Raw genomic sequence first — 21,539 nt, 5'->3', positions numbered from 1 at the left:
TGGTCCTCTGAAGCATAACGGCTTGGAGTCAGTATTTTAGGTCGCCTTGCATTGGCTACACCTCCTAACAACTCTCTCAAGTGTTTTGTAGCTCTCATGACCTACACCATTACATCTGCCTCCATTAGATCTATTAGTTGTTCCATTCCCTAATCCTCCCTAATACGAGGTGCACCTCTTGATTTTTCTTTGCCACATAATTTGCAACGCCAATCTATAAATGATCTTATGTTCTCAAAAAAATTCCACTCAGGCCCTAGCACCTTACCAACGACGGCCTTGCGCTTCTCTTTATTATTGGAAGCTCCATTGTTTGATACTTCACCAACAGTTGATAGGTGACTAGAAGTAGCTGCATTGATGTTTTAAGAGCAAGCTTTGGCGTTCATGACAAGTTCACAAGCCACCTATACATTCATACAATCGTCAAAATATTAGGTTTTTGAAAAACAATATTTAATTGAACAATTGTTTAATAAAGAAAAATAATATACATATAAACATAAAGCAAAAAGAAGTGAAAATTTGATTTCAGCAATAGAAATGGGCAAACAGGTATGCATGTGTAGTGATTAGGAGCACTCCATTCCAACCATAGAAATGAGCCCTAGGCACTTGCACCATCTAACCTTTCACAAGGATGCTCCCTATCCAAAACTGTTTCCAGATGAATAGAGACCCGGGGAAGGTACCTAAACTTAACAAACAACATGTCAGTGCAGTGATAAGAAACACTCCATTCCAACCATAGAAATGAGCTCCAAACACTTTCACATCTAAACCCTTCACGAGAATGCTCACTATCCAAACCTATTTTCAGCCGGATAGACATCCAAGGGAGGTAACTAAATGTGATAGACAAGTACGCCAGTGTAGTGATAAGGAGCACTCCATTCCAGCTATAGAAATGAGCTCCAAGCACTAGCACCACCTAACCCCTTCACGAGGATGCTTCCTATCCAAACCTATTTCTAGGCGGATAGACACCCAAGGGAGGTAACTATACGTAACAAAACAATATGTAGGTGTAGTGAAAAGGAGCGCTCCATTCCAACCATAGAAATGAGCTCCAAGCACTTGCACCACCTAAACCCTCCGCAAGGATGCTCCCTACCCAAATAGGCTATTTTCAGGTGGATAGACACCCAAGGGGAATATGTTGTAATTGTTTGTGATGTTAAAAAATATAGGAATCAAAGCTACCTGAATGAAAAGCAACACCTCAACTAAGCCAATAAGTGTGCCAAAATGGACGGATGCAAGGATGGGACATTGTTTATATAGACACCTCGAGAAATGGGGAGCAAGAGGAGGATATAGTCGAGCGAGACAGAATGACAGAATGCCGGTGCTTGTGAGTTTGATTGCACTTTTACACAAGCACATGCTAGAACCGGCCCTTCCTATTAGCCAGGTGGGCATTCTGTCTAGCTCGACGGGCTCGGCTATATCCTCCTCTTGCTCCCCATTTTTAGAGGTGGCTATATAAACGATTTCCATCCTTGCATCCGTCCATTTTGGCACACTTGTTGGCTTAGTTGAGGTGTTGATTTTCATTCAGGTAGCTTTGATTCCTAAAATTTTTAACATCACAAAAAATTATAACTAACCTCCCCTTGGGTGTCTATTTGCCTAGAAACAGGTTTGGGGAGGGAGCATCCTTGCGGAGGGTTTAAGTGGTGCAAGTGTTTAGGGCTCATTTTCTATGGCTAGAATGGAGCGCTCCTTATCACTACACCTACACATTGTTTTGTTACGTATAGTTACCTCCCTTGGGTGTCTATCCGCCTAGAAATATGTTTGGATAGGAAGCATCCTCGTGAAGGGGTTAGGTGGTGGTAGTGCTTTAAGCTCATTTCTATAGCTGGAATGGAGCGCTCCTTATCCCTACACCGACGTACTTGTTTGTCACATTTAGTTACCTCCCTTGGGTGTTTATCCGCTTGAAAATAGGTTTGGATAGTGAGCATCCTCGTGAAGGGTTTAGATGGTGCAAGTGTTTGGAGCTCATTTATATGGTTGGAATGGAGCGCTTCTTATCACAGCACTGACATGGTTTTTTGTTACATTTAGTTACCTTCCTCGGGTGTCTATCCATGTGGAAACAGGTTTGGATAGGGAGCATCCTTGTGAAGGGTTAGATGGTGCATATGCTTGGGGCTCACTTTTATGGTTGGAATGGAGTGCTCATGATCACCACACCAGCATACTTTTATGCCCATTTCTATTGCTAAATTTGAATTTTTTCTTCTTTTTGCTTTACGTTTATATGTATATTATTTAATTTATTATACAATTATTCAATTAAATAGTGTTTTTCAAAAACCTAATATTTTTATGATTGTATAAATGTATAGGTGGCTTGTGAATTTGTCATGACGCTAATGCTTGCTCTCAAAACATCAATACAACTACTTCTAGTCGCCCATCAACTGGTGGTGAAGTATCAAAAAATGGAGCTTCCAATAATAAAGAGAAGCACAAGGCCATCGGTGGTAAGGTGCCAGGGCCTATTATAGATTGGCGTTGCAAATTATGTGGCAAAGAAAAATCAGGAGGTGCACCTCATATTAGGGAACACTTCCTTGGATCATGGAATCGAACAACTAATAGGTCTAATAGAGGCAGATGTAATGGTGTAGGTCATGAGAGTGCTAAGATGTAATGGTGTAGGTCATGAGAGTGCTACGGAATGCTTGAGAGAGTTGTTAGGAGGTGTAGCCAATGCAAGGCAGCCTAGAATACCGACTCAACACAAGGCCAAAAAATAGTGGTGTACCCTCCATGCCGACCAACACACACACACACACACACACACACACACACACACACACACAAAGAGCTAGCACTCAAGATGGATCGCCCACGTACCAGTTTGAAATGCATAGAATGAGGCAACTAAGTCTAGAGCAAAGATTTTGATCAACTACTCTTGAAGAGGCACAATCTTCTCTTGCACAAGCTATCTATTTTACATGTAGTTCTTTGTTGATGGTCACATGAGAGTCATGGAAGCATGCATGGAAGAAGATTGGTGAGTATGGGGCTGGTTTTTCCCCTCCGTTATCATCAAATGTGTACAACATTCTTGGATAAATGCTTTGTAGACACCCAAAAAGAAGTTCATACATTGATCTTGAAATCAATTGATCAAACAGGATGCACTATAGTCAATGATGGATGGTCAAATGTCCAACGTAGGCCACTGATTAATGTGATGTTATTCAATCCTCAAGAGGGGAGTGCTTTATTAAATCGGTTGACAGCTCTCGAGTGAGATAAAGTCCGGGAGCTATTTAATCGATATAATAAAAGAAATAATTTATCAAGTTGGTGTCCAAAATGTAGTACAATTGATAATGGACAATGCCAAAAATTGCAGAGCAATGGGTCTCTCTAGGAGGAGCTCTTTCCTAGCTTGTACATGTTTGGTTGCAATGCACATAGCTTGAATCTTGTGTTTCTCAATGCCCACTCGCAATGCGAATCCCCAATCAATGACAACCACAAGCAGCACACCCTCCTTAGTGAAATTAGTCATGATGTTCCATGGGTGCAAGTCACAATGTATAATTCCTTTGTTGTGTGCATGTGCCATGGTCTTTACTAGAGCATCCATAAAAGAAGGTGCCCAATTGAGCATATGCTTGCACATCTCTAACTCTTGCTCCGTGGGAGGGCATCTAGGATCTTCTTTTTGAGCCGCCATTATGTTAGAAAATTTGCCTTTGGGTGGTGGAACAACACACTCTAACATGTCACCCAGATCTATTCCATTGAAGTGAGGAAAAACCAAGGACCATGGCTCTTGGTGTGTTTGTGCTATGCATCTAACGATGCCCCTGTGGAATAATTACATGCTCGCCTCTAGACCGAAATATTAGCAGCTCTCTGCTGTATCTCCTTTGAAGTCTTTGACCATGTACTACACTTCTGGTAGCATGGCAAGTGACTCCTTCAATTGTGCACTTTGACACAACTCCGTAGCATCCTTTCCAAAGCTTTCGACCACGCTTTATCGCTTCCGATGTTGGGGTAAACACCAATGGCACACTGAGACATAAAATGGGTGCATAATAAATGCTCGCGGTCCGTCCCAGCTTCTATTTCTGATCTTCCTACTAGTGCATCTTGAGAGGACGTTGCTGAATAAAATATGGATCTAGATTTGTGGCTATGGACATCTTGAGCATCAATATTGCGCGCTCTTTTCAACTTTGACCTCTCTACACGCCATGTATTAGTCCAATGTTGTAGTTTGGCTAGATTCGCATCCATGGGTGCATCAACACCCAAGTCTCTTAAGCATTGTGTCATATTGCCCACAATACTATCTATTAGCCTCCGGATAGCCTTTGCATCTATAGCTGAGAAGTGTGCCTGAACTACTTCAATTATGGTATCAAAGAAATGATCTCTATGAGTCTCACTCCCCAATATAGAGGTGATCTCCTCTATGGTCAGAGCACATATACACATGACCAATAGAGTTATGATCTTGCTTTTTAACTCCTTCATTTCCAAAAGATCCATGTATGCTACAATCATCACATATTTCATGATTTTTAAAGACAATATAACTTTAAATTTTATAAAAAATATATAATTCATGCATTGAAACTAACGACAACACTAGCTTAAAGAGTAGGCAATCATTCAATGAGAGTGGCGACACCTCCAACCCAGTAGTAGGGTTGATGCCGAGACCACCACTAAACTAACCCAACAAAATAGGGCATCATTCAATGCAACTAACAACACCTCCAACCCAATAGTACGGCTGATGTTGATAACAACACCTCCAACCCAATAGTATGGTTGATGCCGTTAGCAACACCGAACTAAGCCTAAAAAGCAGGGCATCATTTGATAAAACTCACGACGCCTCCAACCCAATGGTAGAGCTGATGCCAAAAGAAACACCAAACTAGCTTAAAAGCAAGGGCATCATTCAATGAATCTAACGACACGTCCAACCCAGTAGTAGGATTGATGCCTAAAGAAACACCAAACTAACCTAAAATCAAGGGCATCATTCGATGAATCTAACAACACCTCCATCCCAGTAGTAGGACTGATGCAAAAAGAAACACCAAACTAGCCTAAAAGCAAGGGCATCATTTGATGAATCTAATGACACCTCCAGCCCAGTAGTAGGATTGATGCCGAAAGAAACACCGAACTAGACTATCAACACATATATCACTCATAAAACATAGAAAACAGTCTATTAGTTTGTACAATGACACTCCCAGTCCAATAATAGAACTGATGTTGATAACATGGCTAATAGAACTACCTTTAAATTGAACGTAACCAACCATGTTCAACAATGACACTTCTGGTCCAAAATAAAACCGATGCCGAAGTGAACACAATCGACACGTTGTAAAACAATGCCTACTGGTCTAGCGTTTCACAACGACACTTCCGGTCCATTATTAGGAATGATGCCGACGTGAAAAGCAAGATCATCATACTTTAAAACTACAAAAAACAATTATTTAAAAAAAGTATAGTAACTTAAAAACAAAGTAGCTAAAGAGCTTATGAAATCAAGCTAAAATTTATATTATAATTTTTGTCTTTCTTGTGAGGGCTCTGAAAATTCTGACAATTCTTTGTTTGGATACCTGGGTAAGCCAAAGTTGGAGAGCATGAGAATTGTAAAGAAAATGGGCCCCCTAGGCACCTATTTATAGATACCTTGGGCCCCATAGGGATACAAAGCGGGCCCTCCGGGCTTCCTTGTAGCACGCCGAGCTACAGACATGTACCGGTGGGCAAATCTCACCGGACCTCCCAGTCCCGTTCAAGTCACCCAGCCATTTTCTGTTAATGTGAAGACTTGTGCATTGAGAATTTTTTTAATTAACAGTGTGATCACAAAAAAAACACGTGATCACGTGAATTTGAAATCCCTGCATGATGTCCAATTGTAGCAATTATCATCATGCCAACAACTTTGTTGTTAGAACACACACACACACACAGATGAAATGTTATATTAAACCTCTTCAAAAGGCCAAAATGACATATGAGATCCAAAAAGTTACAACTCTAGGGAATCTAATAATGTGTTTGGAAGGAACTAAGGGAAATGGAAAGCAAAAAAAAAAAAAGCTAAAATAGAACTATAGGGCATTGTGAAGGGGGGACAAGCAACTCTCTAGCAAAACACACACACACACACACACACACACACACACACACAGAGAGACCTACCAAACATAGTGTTTCTTATCTTGATACATTGTCCTTTGAGGCCGTGTCTTTTTGACATCATACCAATTTCAAGGTATTTAGTCTAGATTGCAAAGTATGTACCATATATCCTCCTTTGCATGAATTTGTACTCTCCTTGAAAAGAGGATATATTAGCAACTAGTATTAAGATAATATTATGATGATTAATTTGATAAAAGTGTCACTAAGAAACCACATAATTGAAGGAGTACGAGCGGAAGTGCGACGCGAGAGAGAGTGCGAGAAGAAGAGCACGACGATATGGTGAACTCACTCTACTGTAATGTGTAGAGCATAGTGAATTCTTATTACGTTTTTACAAAAGAATATGTGTACATACCTGGCGGCCCGACCACTTACCTGGGCGACCACATTGGGCTTTATACCCCAACAACCTCCCACTTAAAGTCCAATGTGGTACTTTAAGTGTGAGAGAAGCTACTATACAAGCTAATATACAAGAGATGTAGAGAAGTGATGTACTACCCTACACCTAACTGCTTGCGAAAATGCGCAAAGCTCTCTGAGGGAAGTCCTTTTGTAAGTAGATCAGCAGGATTTTATGTGGTGTGAACTTTGACAAGCTGAAGTTGCTTATCCTCGAGCATTTCCCTGATGAAATAATACTTCACATCCACATGCTTTGTCTTTGAGTGCTAAATTGGATTGCGAGCCAATTGTATAGCACTTTGACTATCACAATATAACACAGGCATCTCTTCTTTGATTCCCAAATCTGTTACTAGTCGATTAAGCCAAATTGATTCTTTGCATGCCTCTGATGCTGCAACATATTCAGCCTCTGTAGTAGACAGAGTAACACAATCTTGTAATCTAGAACGCCATGATACTGCTCCACCAGCCAATGTAAAGACATACCCTGACGTAGACCTTCTGTTGTCTAAGTCACCTGCATAATCTGAGTCTGTAAAACCCTTTACACTTAGCTCCTGACTCCCATAGCATATACACATACTCTTTGTAGCTTTCAGGTATCTCAATATTCCTTTCACTGCCTCCCAATGTTTCTTGCCTAGGTTTGACATGTATCGACTTACTACTCCCACTGCAAATGCAATGTCTGGGTGAGTAGCAATCATTGCATACATCAAACTACCCACTGCAGACGCATATGGAATCTTATCCATTTCAGCCTGTTCTTCCTCAGACACAGGACAATCTTGTTTGCTAAGTTTCACATATGGTGGCAATGGAACACTCAGTGCCTTTCCCTTCTCCATATTGAAACGTTGCAAAACCTTGTCAATATACTCTGTTTGAGATAACCAAATCAACTTCTTTGATCTGTCTCTCTCACTGCGCATACCAAGTATATGACTTTCCTCACCCATGTCTTTCATGTCAAACAATTTTGCCATCTTTGACTTCAAAGCTGAAATTTCTTCCAAGTGCTTGCCAGCAATCAACATGTCATCCACATACAAAATAAGGATCAGCCAACTACCATCCTTAGCCTTCTTTGTATATAGACAGTGATCGAACTCACTACGTTTGTAGCCTTGAGAAAGCATAAACTTGTGGAATTTATGGTACCATGTCCTCGGTGATTGTTTTAAGCCATAAAGACTCTTTAACAACTGGCATACCCAATCTTCCTTGCCTTTCTCAACAAATCCTTCTGGCTGCTGCATGTAAATTTCCACATCTAAATCACCATGCAAGAACGCTGTCTTGACATCCATTTGGTGCAACACCAAATCTAATATGGCAACCAATGCAAGAAAGCATCTCAATGTAGTCATCTTGACCACCAGAGAGAAGACTTGATCAAAGTCAATGCCTTGTTCTTGCTTAAAGCCCTTGGCAACAAGCCTTGCTTTGTACTTTGGCTGACTATCATGAGCGGTGATCTTATACCTGTAAACCCATTTACAAGGTAGAGCCTTTTTGCCCTGTGGTAATTTAACTAGCTTCCACGTCTTGTTTTTATGCAGAGCTGTCATCTCTGACTGCATGGCCAATTGCCAATTCCCGGAGTCCTTCATTTGCACTGCTTCCTTGTAACATGAAGGCTCATTGCAATCAGTCAACATGACATAGTTCATAGATGGAACAAACCTGTCAGGAGGTCGCGTGACACGTTCAGATCTACACACAATAGGTGGCTCAGGCTCAGCCACAACCTGTGTTTCCACTCTATCTTGTCCTTGCTCCTCTTGAGCCCTGACATTTTGTCTTGCACGTGCAGGTCCATCTTCTTGGAAGACAACTCTTCTAATCTCCTCAAACGTCTCTGGTTTAGAATGATATTTGGATTCATTAAAGTGAACATCATTGCTGCGTACAACCTTTCTGGATTCGGGATCCCAAAGTCTGTACCCCATCTCACCAGAATTACCAATACCTAGAAAGATGCACTTTCTACTCTTTAGCTCAAGTTTGTTCCTAAATTCCTTTGGAACGTGAGTATATGCCTCACAGCCAAAGACTCTGAGATGCTTGTATGAGGGCATTTTGCCTGACCATACCATCTCTGGCACTGAATCCTTCTGCAAAACCTTGCTAGGAGATCTATTTACAAGATGAACAGCTGTTGATACAGCTTCAACCCAAAACCCATTTGGCAGCTGTGCATTAGACAACATACTTCTGACCTTGTCTTGTATGGTCCTATTCATCCTCTCAGCAACACCATTTTGATGAGGATTGTAAGGAGCAGTAAGTTCACGTTTTATACCTTTTGACTCACAAAAGTTCTGAAAGGCCTTTGAAACATACTCTCCACCATTGTCAGTGCGTAAGCATTTAAGCTTCTTGCCACTCTGATTCTCCACAAGTGTCACAAACGTTTTGAAAACACTAAACGCTTCATCCTTGTGCTTGAGAAAGTAAACCCATACTTTCCTCGAGTAATCATCTATAAATGTCATAAAGTAAGAAGCTCCCCCTAGAGATAGGTTAGGCATAGGTCCGCACAAATCACTATGAACAAGGGCCAACTGTGTATCTCTTCTACTGCTTCTATGCTTATGTGGCTGCTGTGTTTGCTTACCATACAGACAATGTTCACAGAATTCAAAATCATTAAATGAAAAGCCAGGCAAATAACCAGAACGAGACAAGATTTCCATTCCCTTTTTGGACATATGTCCTAACCGGCTATGCCACAAAGAAACGTTCGGCTGCTCGGTTACATTGATTACATTTTTAGAGACATTTGATACATAAATCATGTAAATTCCTCCAGACTTTACTCCATGTGCTACTGTCATAGAACCCTTGGATATCTTCCACATGTTCTGTCCAAAAGTGGTGACGTAGCCAGCATCATCAAGTAAATCTGTGCTGATCAAGCTCTTTGTAATTGCGGGAACATGTCTCACATTCTTCAGTGTGAAACAAGAGCCATTCTGAAACTTCAATTGAACATCTCCAACACCTAATATCTCACATGTTTGCCCATTGCCTAGCCGAACATGATCTTTAGTGGTCACACAAGAGGTAAACCACTCCTTGTTTGGAGACACATGAAGTGATGCCCTTGAGTCTATAATCCAGTCACTCAGTGCATTTCCATCATATGCTGTAAGAAGAGCTGAGTCCATTGTATTCTTCAAGAAGTAGATGTCTCCTGACACTAGACTGTCATCCTCTGCAACAGTGTTTGTCACATTTATTTCTTGAATCTTCACTGAGGACTTGTTCTTCTCACCATGGTCTTCAGTTTTCTCTTTGCCTTTTTCTGCTTTCCATTCTCTGCAGTCTCTTTTCATGTGACCCTTCTTGCCACAATGGTAGCATTCTATGTCACTCTTGCCTTTAGCACTGCGGGACTTGCTACGAGACTGATTCCTCTTTCCACCTTTGTACTTTTCTTTGGTCCTTGCCCTGAAAACTAAGGCTGTTCCTTTGCCTTTGTCCATTGTCTTTCTATTGGTTTCTTCAGTAAGCAGACTTCCTTCTACACCTGCTATGTTCAAACCATCTGGAGGTGCAGAATTACTCAAAGCTGTGCGAAAAGTGTCCCAACTTTCTGGCAATGTGATCAACAGGAACATAGCTCTAACAGGTTCATCAAACTTGACACCTTGAGCTGACAACTGACTATAGATTGTGTTGAATTCATTCAGATGATTGGACATAGGTGTCCCTTCTTTCATCTTCAAGTCAACAAGATTCTTAAGCCAGTATACCTGTGAAGCTGCACTCTGCTTCTCATAAAGATCACTCAGCTTTAACCATGCTTGATAAGCCGACATCTTGTCTGCTACATTGAAGTAAACGCTTTCTGCCAAAGTCAGCATAATGGTAGAAAGTGCCAATTCATCCATTTCGTTCCATTCATCCTCGTCCATATCTTCTGGTTTTATCCCCTTCCGCTTTATAGGTTTTATCTGCTTCTTTTGTACCAACACGTGCCAAATCTGCTTCTTCCACAATGGGAAATTGGTTCCATCCAGCTTCTTGATATTGTAAAGAGCAGTGTCCTGTGATCCAGCCATAGCTACGCTTCACAGTAGTTTACTTTCCTGGGAAAAATTCGGCAGAGTTTCCCTTGTAAACTGACCTCTGAACCAATATCAACCTGTCAAATGAACCAAGAAAGCTTCAGATTCTGCAGAAATTTTGGCAGAGTCTCCTTTGTAAAATGGCTCTGGTGTACTAAAAACATACCAAAAAACAGCTCAAAAAACCACTGTCTCTCTAACACTGTAAGCTGTGGGTAAACCTGTCCTGCACCTGTACTGTCTCTGCAAATTTGGGGTTTTCGGCCTACGACTGCAGGTGCTGAGGACATCGACACTCCCAGAGTGTTGATTTGTGGCTATCTACACATCGAAGGATGGCTCACAGTTCTTGGAGGTGTGTCACATACGACACGGACGCATCTACACACAGACTGTAGGCGACATCCACTAGTTCATCAGGTAGCTTGTGTTTGCTGCTTGATATTCCAGATTTCATCCTGACATTGCAGGTACTTCCACATGGGATGTATTGTTAGAGATGATGTATGTCTGTTGAGGGTTTGCTGGCTGTGAGTCACGCAGCAAACAACCGCCGCAGCGGTTACAGCATACAGTGGGAAATTTATGGATGTATGACTTTGTGGGAAGTCTATGTACTGTCAGATTTACTGCAGCCTTTGTTGAGGGTCGAGTGAGGTTTTATTGAGCTGGGGGATTCTCGAATGTTGAGATCCTTTCGGTGATACAGGTCTTGAAGCGATCCCTCGAGCACCCTTAGATAGGCAGCTAGGATGTATTGACTGTGAGTTAGACAGTTGGGATTGCATCTTTGCTTTACTGCCGTTGAGGCATTGTCGCAGTCTATGCTTACAGGACAGTGGCAGGACAGTCAGAGACAGTACAGGTGCAGGACAGGTTTACCCGCAGCTTACAGTGTCAGAGAGACAGTGTTTTTTGAGCTATTTTTTGGGCTGTTTTTAAGTACACCAGAGCCATTTTACAAAGGAGACTCTGCCAAAATTTTTGCAAAATCTGAAGCTTTCTTGGTTCATTTGACAGGTTGATATTGGTTCAGAGGTCAGTTTACAGGGGAAACTCTGCCGAATTTTTCCCAGAAAAGTAAACTACTGTGAAGCGTAGCTATGGCTGGATCACAGGACACTGCTCTTTACAATATCAAGAAGCTGGATGGAACCAATTTCCCATTGTGGAAGAAGCAGATTTGGCACGTGTTGGTACAAAAGAAGCAGATAAAACCTATAAAGCTCAAGGGAATAAAACCAGAAGATATGGACGAAGATGAATGGAACGAAATGGATGAATTGGCATTTCTACCATTATGCTGACTTTGGCAGAAAGCGTTTACTTCAATGTGGCAGGCGAGATGTCGGCTTATCAAGCATGGTTAAAGATGAGTGATCTTTATGAGAAGCAGAGTGCAGCTTCACAGGTATACTGGCTTAAGAAGCTTGTTGACTTGAAGATGAAAGAAGGGACACCTATGTCCAATCATCTGAATGAATTCAACACAATCTATAGTCAGTTGTCAGCTCAAGGTGTCAAGTTTGATGAACCTGTTAGAGCTATGTTCCTGTTGATCACATTGCCGGAAAGTTGGGACACTTTTCGCACAGCTTTGAGTAATTCTGCACCTCCAGATGGTTTGAACATAGCAGGTGTAGAAGAAAGTCTGCTTACTGAAGAAACCAATAGAAAGACAATGGACAAAGGCAAAGGAACAGCCTTAGTTGTCATGGGAAGGACCAAAGAAAAGTACAAAGGTGGAAAGAGGAATCAGTCTCGTAGCAAGTCCCGCAGTGCTAAAGGCAAGAGTGACATAGAATGCTACCATTGTGGCAAGAAGGGTCACATGAAAAGAGACTGCAGAGAATGGAAAGCAGAAAAAGGCAAAGAGAAAGCTGAAGACCATGGTGAGAAGAACAAGTCCTCAGTGAAGATTCAAGAAATAAATGTGACAAACACTGTTGCAGAGGATGACAGTCTAGTGTCAGGAGACATCTACTTCTTGAAGAATACAATGGACTCAGCTCTTCTTACAGCATATGATGGAAATGCACTGAGTGACTGGATTATAGACTCAAGGGCATCACTTCATGTGTCTCCAAACAAGGAGTGGTTTACCTCTTATGTGACCACTAAAGATCATGTTCGGCTAGGCAATGGGCAGACATGTGAGATCTTAGGTGTTGGAGATGTTCAATTGAAGTTTCAGAATGGCTCTTCTTTCACGCTGAAGAATGTGAGACATGTTCCCGAAATTACAAAGAGCTTGATCAGCACAGGTTTACTTGATGATGCTGGCTACGTCACCACTTTTGGACAGAACATGTGGAAGATATCCAAGGGTTCTATGACAGTAGCACATGGAGTAAAGTCTGGAGGAATTTACATGATTTATGTATCAAATGTCTCTAAAAATGTAATCAATGTAACCGAGCAGCCGAACGTTTCTTTGTGGCATAGCCGGTTAGGACATATGTCCAAGAAGGGAATGGAAATCTTGTCTCGTTCTGGTTATTTGCCTGGCTTTTCATTTAATGATTTTGAATTCTGTGAACATTGTCTGTATGGTAAGCAAACACAGCAGCCACATAAGCATAGAAGCAGTAGAAGAGATACACAGTTGGCCCTTGTTCATAGTGATTTGTGCGGACCTATGCCTAACCTATCTCTAGGGGGAGCTTCTTACTTTATGAAATTTATAGATGATTACTCGAGGAAAGTATGGGTTTACTTTCTCAAGCACAAGGATGAAGCGTTTAGTGTTTTCAAAACGTTTGTGACACTTGTGGAGAATCAGAGTGGCAAGAAGCTTAAATGCTTACGCACTGACAATGGTGGAGAGTATGTTTCAAAGGCCTTTCAGGACTTTTGTGAGTCAAAAGGTATAAAACGTGAACTTACTGCTCCTTACAATCCTCCTCAAAATGGTGTTGCTGAGAGGATGAATAGGACCATACAAGACAAGGTCAGAAGTATGTTGTCTAATGCACAGCTGCCAAATGGGTTTTGGGTTGAAGCTGTATCAACAGTTGTTCATCTTGTAAATAGATCTCCTAGCAAGGTTTTGCAGAAGGATTCAGTGCCAGAGATGGTATGGTCAGGCAAAATGCCCTCATACAAGCATCTCAGAGTCTTTGACTGTGAGTCATATACTCACGTTCCAAAGGAATTTAGGAACAAACTTGAGCCAAAGAGTAGAAAGTGCATCTTTCTAGGCTATGGTAATTCTGGTGAGATGGGGTACGGACTTTGGGATCCCGAATCCAGAAAGGTTGTACGCAGCAATGATGTTCACTTTAATGAATCCAAATATCATTCTAAACCAGAGAGGGTTGAGGAGATTAGAAGAGTTGTCTTCCAAGAAGATGGACCTGCACGTGCAAGACAAAATGTCAGGGCTCAAGAGGAGCAAGGACAGGATAGAGTGGAACCACAGGTTGTGGCTGAGCCTGAGCCACCTATTGTGCGTAGATCTAAACGTGTCACGCGACCTCCTGATAGGTTTGTTCCATCTATGAACTATGTCATGTTGACTGATTGCAATGAGCCTTCATGTTACAAGGAAGCAGTGCAAATGAAGGACTCCGGGAATTGGCAATTGGCCATGCAGTCAGAGATGACAGCTCTGCATAAAAACAAGACATGGAATCTAGTTAAATTACCACAGGGCAAAAAGGCTCTACCTTGTAAATGGGTTTACAGGTATAAGATCACCGCTCATGATAGTCAGCCAAAGTACAAAGCAAGGCTTGTTGCCAAGGGCTTTAAGCAAGAACAAGGCATTGACTTTGATGAAGTCTTCTCTCCGGTGGTCAAGATGACTACATTGAGATGCTTTCTTGCATTGGTTGCCATATTAGATTTGGTGTTGCACCAAATGGATGTCAAGACAGCATTCTTGCATGGTGATTTAGATGTGGAAATTTACATGCAGCAGCCAGAAGGGTTTGTTGAGAAAGGCAAGGAAGATTGGGTATGCCAGTTGTTAAAGAGTCTTTATGGCTTAAAACAATCACCGAGGGCATGGTACCATAAATTCCACAAGTTTATGCTTTCTCAAGGCTACAAACGTAGTGAGTTCGATCACTGTCTATATACAAAGAAGGCTAAGGATGGTAGTTGGCTGATCCTTATTTTGTATGTGGATGACATGTTGATTGCTGGCAAGCACTTGGAAGAAATTTCAGCTTTGAAGTCAAAGATGGCAAAATCGTTTGACATGAAAGACATGGGTGAGGCAAGTCATATACTTGGTATGCGCATTGAGAGAGACAAATCAAAGAAGTTGATTTGGTTATCTCAAACAGAGTATATTGACAAGGTTTTGCAACGTTTCAATATGGAGAAGGGAAAGGCACTGAGTGTTCCATTGCCACCATATGTGAAACTTAGCAAACAAGATTGTCCTGTGTCTGAGGAAGAACAGGCTGAAATGGATAAGATTCCATATGCGTCTACAGTGGGTAGTTTGATGTATGCAATGATTGCTACTCGCCCAGACATTGCATTTGCAGTGGGAGTAGTAAGTCGATACATGTCAAACCCAGGCAAGAAACATTGGGAGGCAGTGAAAGGAATATTGAGATACCTGAAAGCTACAAAGAGTATGCGTATATGCTATGGGAGTTAGGAGCTAAGTGTAAAGGGTTTTACAGACTCAGATTATGCAGGTGACTTAGACAACCGAAGGTCTACGTCAGGGTATGTCTTTACATTGGCTGGTGGAGCAGTATCATGGCGTTCTAGATTACAAGATTGTGTTACTCAGTCTACTACAGAGGCTGAATATGTTGCAGCATCAGAGGCATGCAAAGAATCAATTTGGCTTAATTGACTAGTAACAGATTTGGGAATCAAAGAAGAGATGCCTGTGTTATATTGTGATAGTCAAAGTGCTATACAATTGGCTCGCAATCCAATTTAGCACTCAAAGACAAAGCATGTGGATGTGAAGTATCATTTCATCAGGGAAATGCTCGAGGATAAGCAACTTCAGCTTGTCAAAGTTCACACCACATAAAATCCTGCTGATCTACTTATAAAAGGACTTCCCTCAGAGAGCTTTGCGCATTTTCGCAAGCAGTTAGGTGTAGGGTAGTACATCACTTCTCTACATCTCTTGTATATTAGCTTGTATAGTAGCTTCTCTCACACTTAAAGTACCACATTGGACTTTAAGTGGGAGGTTGTTGGGGTATAAAGCCCAATGTGGTCGCCCAGGTAAGTGGGCGGGCCGCCAGGTATGTACACATATTCTTTTGTAAAAACCTAATAAGAACTCACTATGCTCTACACATTACAGTAGAGCGAGTTCACCATATCGTCATGCTCTTCTTCTCGCACTCTCTCTCGCGTCGCACTTCCGCTCGTACTCCTTCATCTCTCTCTCCACTTCACTATGGTGTTCAAGATTCAAGCAATGAAGCTCCTCTATTCAAGCTTTTTCATAGTCTGCAAAAGCTCTACATGATGTTGTGTCCTTCATCCAAGGCTGCAAGCCTTAGCTCATTCTAAAGTTCTTGCATGCACGAGGAAGAAAGACACCACCATAGCTATGATACCATTGGTGGAATGCACAATGCATGCAGAGTGCAAGGGAGAAGAGGAGCAAACATACAGTGTTGGTGGAGCCCAATGTGAGGATTAACACCTCACTACTACTTATTGTTCTGTATTACCAAAGAATAGATAAGTTTAGTAAATTTTGTGTGATGGATGTATGGCCAACCCTAACATTTAGAAATGCATTAGATGAACGACCAATTTGATTGGCTAGGGAGGATTGAGTCCAATAATTTTTGGCCTTAACATGCAACTTTTGTAAGTATTTCAGACTCCTCCAAGCCAACTGTACAAATTTTAGGCATTCATGGCCCCTTGAAGAAAATCTTGATTACCACATTTCAAATAGTAACCTCTTCAATGCCTTCTTATTGCATAAAGTCAAGCACTATTTGTTCCAATTGATCAATGCACAGGCCAAAGATATTTGGCGACAATGAACATCCTTTTTTAACCCTCATACTGATTGCACAAAATTATGAAATTACTTTTTCCATCGCAATTGACATATAACCTTCTCATCGATTTGAGAAACTACAAGCATAATCTCTGGAGTTCTTCCATATTTCTCCACAAACTATTACATGTAATTGTATGAAAGGCTTTTTTGAATTCCACAAAACAACAATCAATTGCTTGCCTTTCAACCTAATTTCCCTCCATGAGAACACAAAGAGTGACAAGATGGTCAATGGTGCTATGACATTGATGAAAACTTGATTTTACTTTTGCACGCTTGCCATTCTTTTGAGCCCAATCATTCAATTTTATCTCCATTATGCACTCAAAAAACTTTGCCCATAAGAGATCCAATCAATATAGTCCAATAGATATTTACATTCTTTATATCCCCTCCATTATGCAAAGGCTCGATTCAATTAGTGCTCCAATTACAAGTCATACCATGTTGAAGTGCAAGGTTGAACATATCATCCAAGATATGATAAATATCCCATCCATTTAATCATTTTTGGCTTGATACCTTGAAGATCTCCCACTTTGCCAGTGGTGGCCAAATTTTCAAGCCCAACATATACATCCTCAATACTAAAAAAAAGGACATACATGGGAGTGAACCATAAAATGGAAATCTTTCAGCATTTGGTTGCTAATATAGTTACCTACAATGCGTGTACATATCATAGGATTCAAGTTACCAAAATTCTCAACCCGTTTATCCTTCAAATTTCTCCAAAATCTTTCACATTTGACAAAATTGACATTTGACTTCCCATGCTTTTTTTGAATCAATGCCTTTTATGTATGCAAATGACTTTGATAGTTATCTTTGTCCATAGTTGCATTTAGCTTTATCAAGGACTTTTGAGTCTTTTGACACTATTTATCAAACCACCTTTTGCGTAGTCTACCTTTGTTAATACAATGGACATGCTTTATGACAAAGAATTATTCAACATAAGAACAAATAACTTTACAATTCCCATTTAGTTTTCAATGGTATGTCATGTTGGAGCTTTGTCATCCATAACTTTGTCTCAACAGTTTCTACATTAGTGTCCGTTTGAAATCCATACAAAGAGATAATTTTTCTTCACTTTAACTAAGATTTTCATGCTTACTTTTCTCTCCACATGTAACACATAAAGTTTGATGGTCTAATTTTGGGGTCCACCAGCCAAGCGTAAATTCTTTATTTTATATAGAGTAGCATATAGTCAATCACACTATTCCCATTGTGTTTTCTACATTTAGATCCATATGTTCTACTCTATAAAGATACACCATTGCAATGTGTATACCCATACTATTATTGCACATGTGTAAAAGTAGCTTTCCAAATAGTGATCTGACTCTTTCTCATCGGTTGAAGTACAATCGTACAAGTGTTCTTCCTCAAACTCCCTTGAAATGTATGACATATCAAATTGTAGTATATCATCTTGCAAAATTTTTATGCGGGCATTCATATCCCCAAAGATAATGACATCACCTTTTCTTTTAAAGTAAGCAATGTCCTCCTCTAAATCAGTAAATGGTTGATATCTATCCATGCAAGTGTAAAATGAGAAATTATGATGAGGAATGTAGCAATCGGCTACAAAAATGGGTGCTCTTTTTGGTATCATAATTTTCAATCATACATAAAGTTTGTGCTCATCATCTTTAACAATTGATAAAAAACCTTGCAACCCTTTCTTAATCATACATGCTACCTTGCCTTGTCCTCTTTGTTGCTTGAGATTCTTTGACCACATCAATGAATGTGGATTACATATCTCCAACCCATTAGTCCTTTGTGCATCATGATCCAAAGTTTCAACAAGAAGTACCACATCGGCTTTGCTAGTTAGTTCATCTATACCAATCCCCTCATTCTATGGGTATCCATTGCAATTCCAAAATCATACTTTCGATTGTAGCTTAGCCTCACAGGTCATGTATTCCTATTTGTTGGTAGAGGGATTTTCCTTCTCCTTGGGCATGTTTTCTTCATGAGACATGTTCTTATTTTTCTTAATTCTATCCTCATATGCCCTTACAATGCACATGTTACCATACATATGTGCTAGTGATGTGTGTGAACACTTTTAGGACCATCACGGCATTTTTTCCCTCACTAGGAGATTTCCCCCCCTATGCATTGTATATACATCCATCATTCTAGGACTAACTTATCTTTCATTTGTGCACTAAGCAATACACTCTCTATTGTGTGCCTTGAGCTTCTTCATCTTCTCCAAGCTATGTTTGTTTCCTTGCAACCATATTTGCAACAATTGGTATCAGAGCAGTTTGCGTCCTCTCGAGCATAGTCATCAGCATCACGAGCACCCGCATGCTCACTTTCTTTGATTTAATGAGCATTGGTAAGTCAGGTCAATAAATACTTTGGGATGGCTCGTAGAGCTCTATCTGCTCAAAATTTCCATTCGAACTCATTTCAGCCTCATTTCCACTACAAGTAGTACTATGCAAGAAATTTCATCCTCTTGTGCAAAATTTGTGTCCTTGCAATTTTATAGAGAACAAGTCCTTTACACTCTTCTTTGTGTTGTGTTATATAGTATGTGTTGGTCCTACTTTTTTTTACCTCTTTTTGGGCACTTTTCATATCAAGTGTGGTCACTCATCATGGCTGACAACAACACAAATGTGTTCAAGATGTTTGCTACTTTGAGGATAAATTGGATGGGGACAATTACCCAATTTTGTCTTACATGATGCAACATGTTCTTGTGTCAAAGGGCGTTTGGAATGTTTTGCAACGGCATTGATGTACGTTCGGATTTTGTGGATACGGGCGTTGTTGAGGATGTTGTAGTTTTTGGTGGCAGAATTGCTACTGCTAGAGCTGTTTTGCCTATGGCTGAGTAGGCTCGTTTTGGGATGTTAGAGATGCATAGGCTCATGCAATTATTGCATTATCTGTGAAGCTCACTATTACTCCTCACATTCTCTTATCTAAATCAGCTAAACAGGCTTGGGATATTCTGGTTGGTGTTTATGCAAGTCGCAATGAGGCTAAAATGGCATTGTTGCATAAAGAGTTGGAGTCGAAGATTATGCATGAGGAAGGTGAAATGCAAACTTTTCTTGATGGTATCAAGGATATTTATGAGAAACTCGTTTCTACAGGGGGCAAAGTCATTTCTGATACTTCCCTTGTGAAGATTGTTCTTGATGCTTTACCGGATTCTTACTAGACTTTTGCTAGTACTTGGAGACTTCCAAGGAAATCTTGATGTTTTCAAGTTTGATGCATTATGTAGGTTGATGTTGCAAGAGTCACTTTCAAGAAACAACATGACTAAATAGTGTGCAATTGAACACGCTTTTATTGTTTCTCAAAGAAAAGGTGGTAAAAGCAATGTAGCCACTTCTCATGGTTCTTCAGTGAGTGGCAAATCACCTGCTCATAATGATTCTGTTGGTAGCACCTTGTCAAGGAATTTTGGTGAAAAGGGAAAAAAGAAAACGAGTTGCCATTATTGCAAAGCTTATGATCACTTGATTCAAAACAATGTCCTACATTGAAGGCAAAAGAGGCCAAGAAGAAAGAGGTTGGTTCCACTACAAATGCAGCTATTGTAGAATCTTCAATGAAAGGATATTGTGATGTTGATGTAGATGTAGAGTGGGTTATTAGTGCAGAGTGCATTTTGATCCTTCTATTCATGATGCATGTATGTTAGTCGTTGCAGATTCACATGTGTGGTACTTTGATAGTGGTGCTACAAAGAACATTACCTTATATCAAGACTTGTTACCTCTCTCAAGGATGTCCCTCATGCGATTACAGTCACGTGTGCCAACAAGGCATCCTATCCGGTCCATAGAGTTGGAAAGATGGTGTTGACTACTGCAAATGGAAATTCTTTCATACTTGTTGATGCACTTTATGTACCTAGAATAAAAAAGAAATTTTGGTTTATATTTGCACTTGCTAGACTTGGTCTTGTTGTGAAATTTGTGGATGACAAATGCACAATTTATGGTCTCAGTTTTGGTGATGAAATTGTTGCATCTTGCATTTTGTGTTGTGGGATATATAAGCTCACTTTGTATGACACATGTAGGTAGAATTTTGCAAATGCAATTGTGGATACAAAGGACATTTCAGATACAAAACTTTGGCATGCAAGTTTTGGGCATTTGAATTTTTCTAGTTTGCTATGTTTGTAGAAGTCTGATATAGTTTCTTCTTTTCCGCCTCTTAAAGAACCTGTGAAGCATGTTTATGAAGGCCGTATTTTGGGTAAGATGCATCATTCAAAGTTTCCAAAGGATGGTTCAATTAGGGCTACATGCAAGTTGCAGCTTGTGCATAATGATGTTTGTGAGACCATGCAAACGCCGTCCTTCGGTAATTACCTTTACTTCGTGACTTTCATTGATGATTACTCCAGCTAGGCACAGGTGTATCCACCTAAGGCAAAGTCTGAAGTGTTTTATGTGATTCAAGCAATTTCTGGCTATGGTTGAAAATGTCTCTAAATGTACTATGGGCACCCTCCATTCTGATCGAGGGGGGGAGTATATGTCTCATGAATTTAATGCATTTTTGGCTAGTTGTGGGATAAAATACCAATGTATAGTGCCATATACACCTCAAAAAAATGATGTTTCTGAAAAGAATAACGGCTCGCTTACAGAGATGGCAAGATGTATGGTCAAAAGTCAATCTTTGCTATTTTTTTTGGCTTGAGACCATCATGTCTTCCACTTATGTATTCAATAGGTTCTAGGAAAGCTTTGCAATCTATGAATCCATATGAAGCATGGCATGATATAAATCCATCTATTGATCACATGCAC

This window comes from Adiantum capillus-veneris, chromosome 13 (assembly GCF_014529385.1).
Source record: "Adiantum capillus-veneris isolate H3 chromosome 13, ASM1452938v2, whole genome shotgun sequence".
NCBI lineage: Eukaryota > Viridiplantae > Streptophyta > Polypodiopsida > Polypodiales > Pteridaceae > Adiantum > Adiantum capillus-veneris.
Note: the sequence above shows the minus strand (reverse complement) of the source record.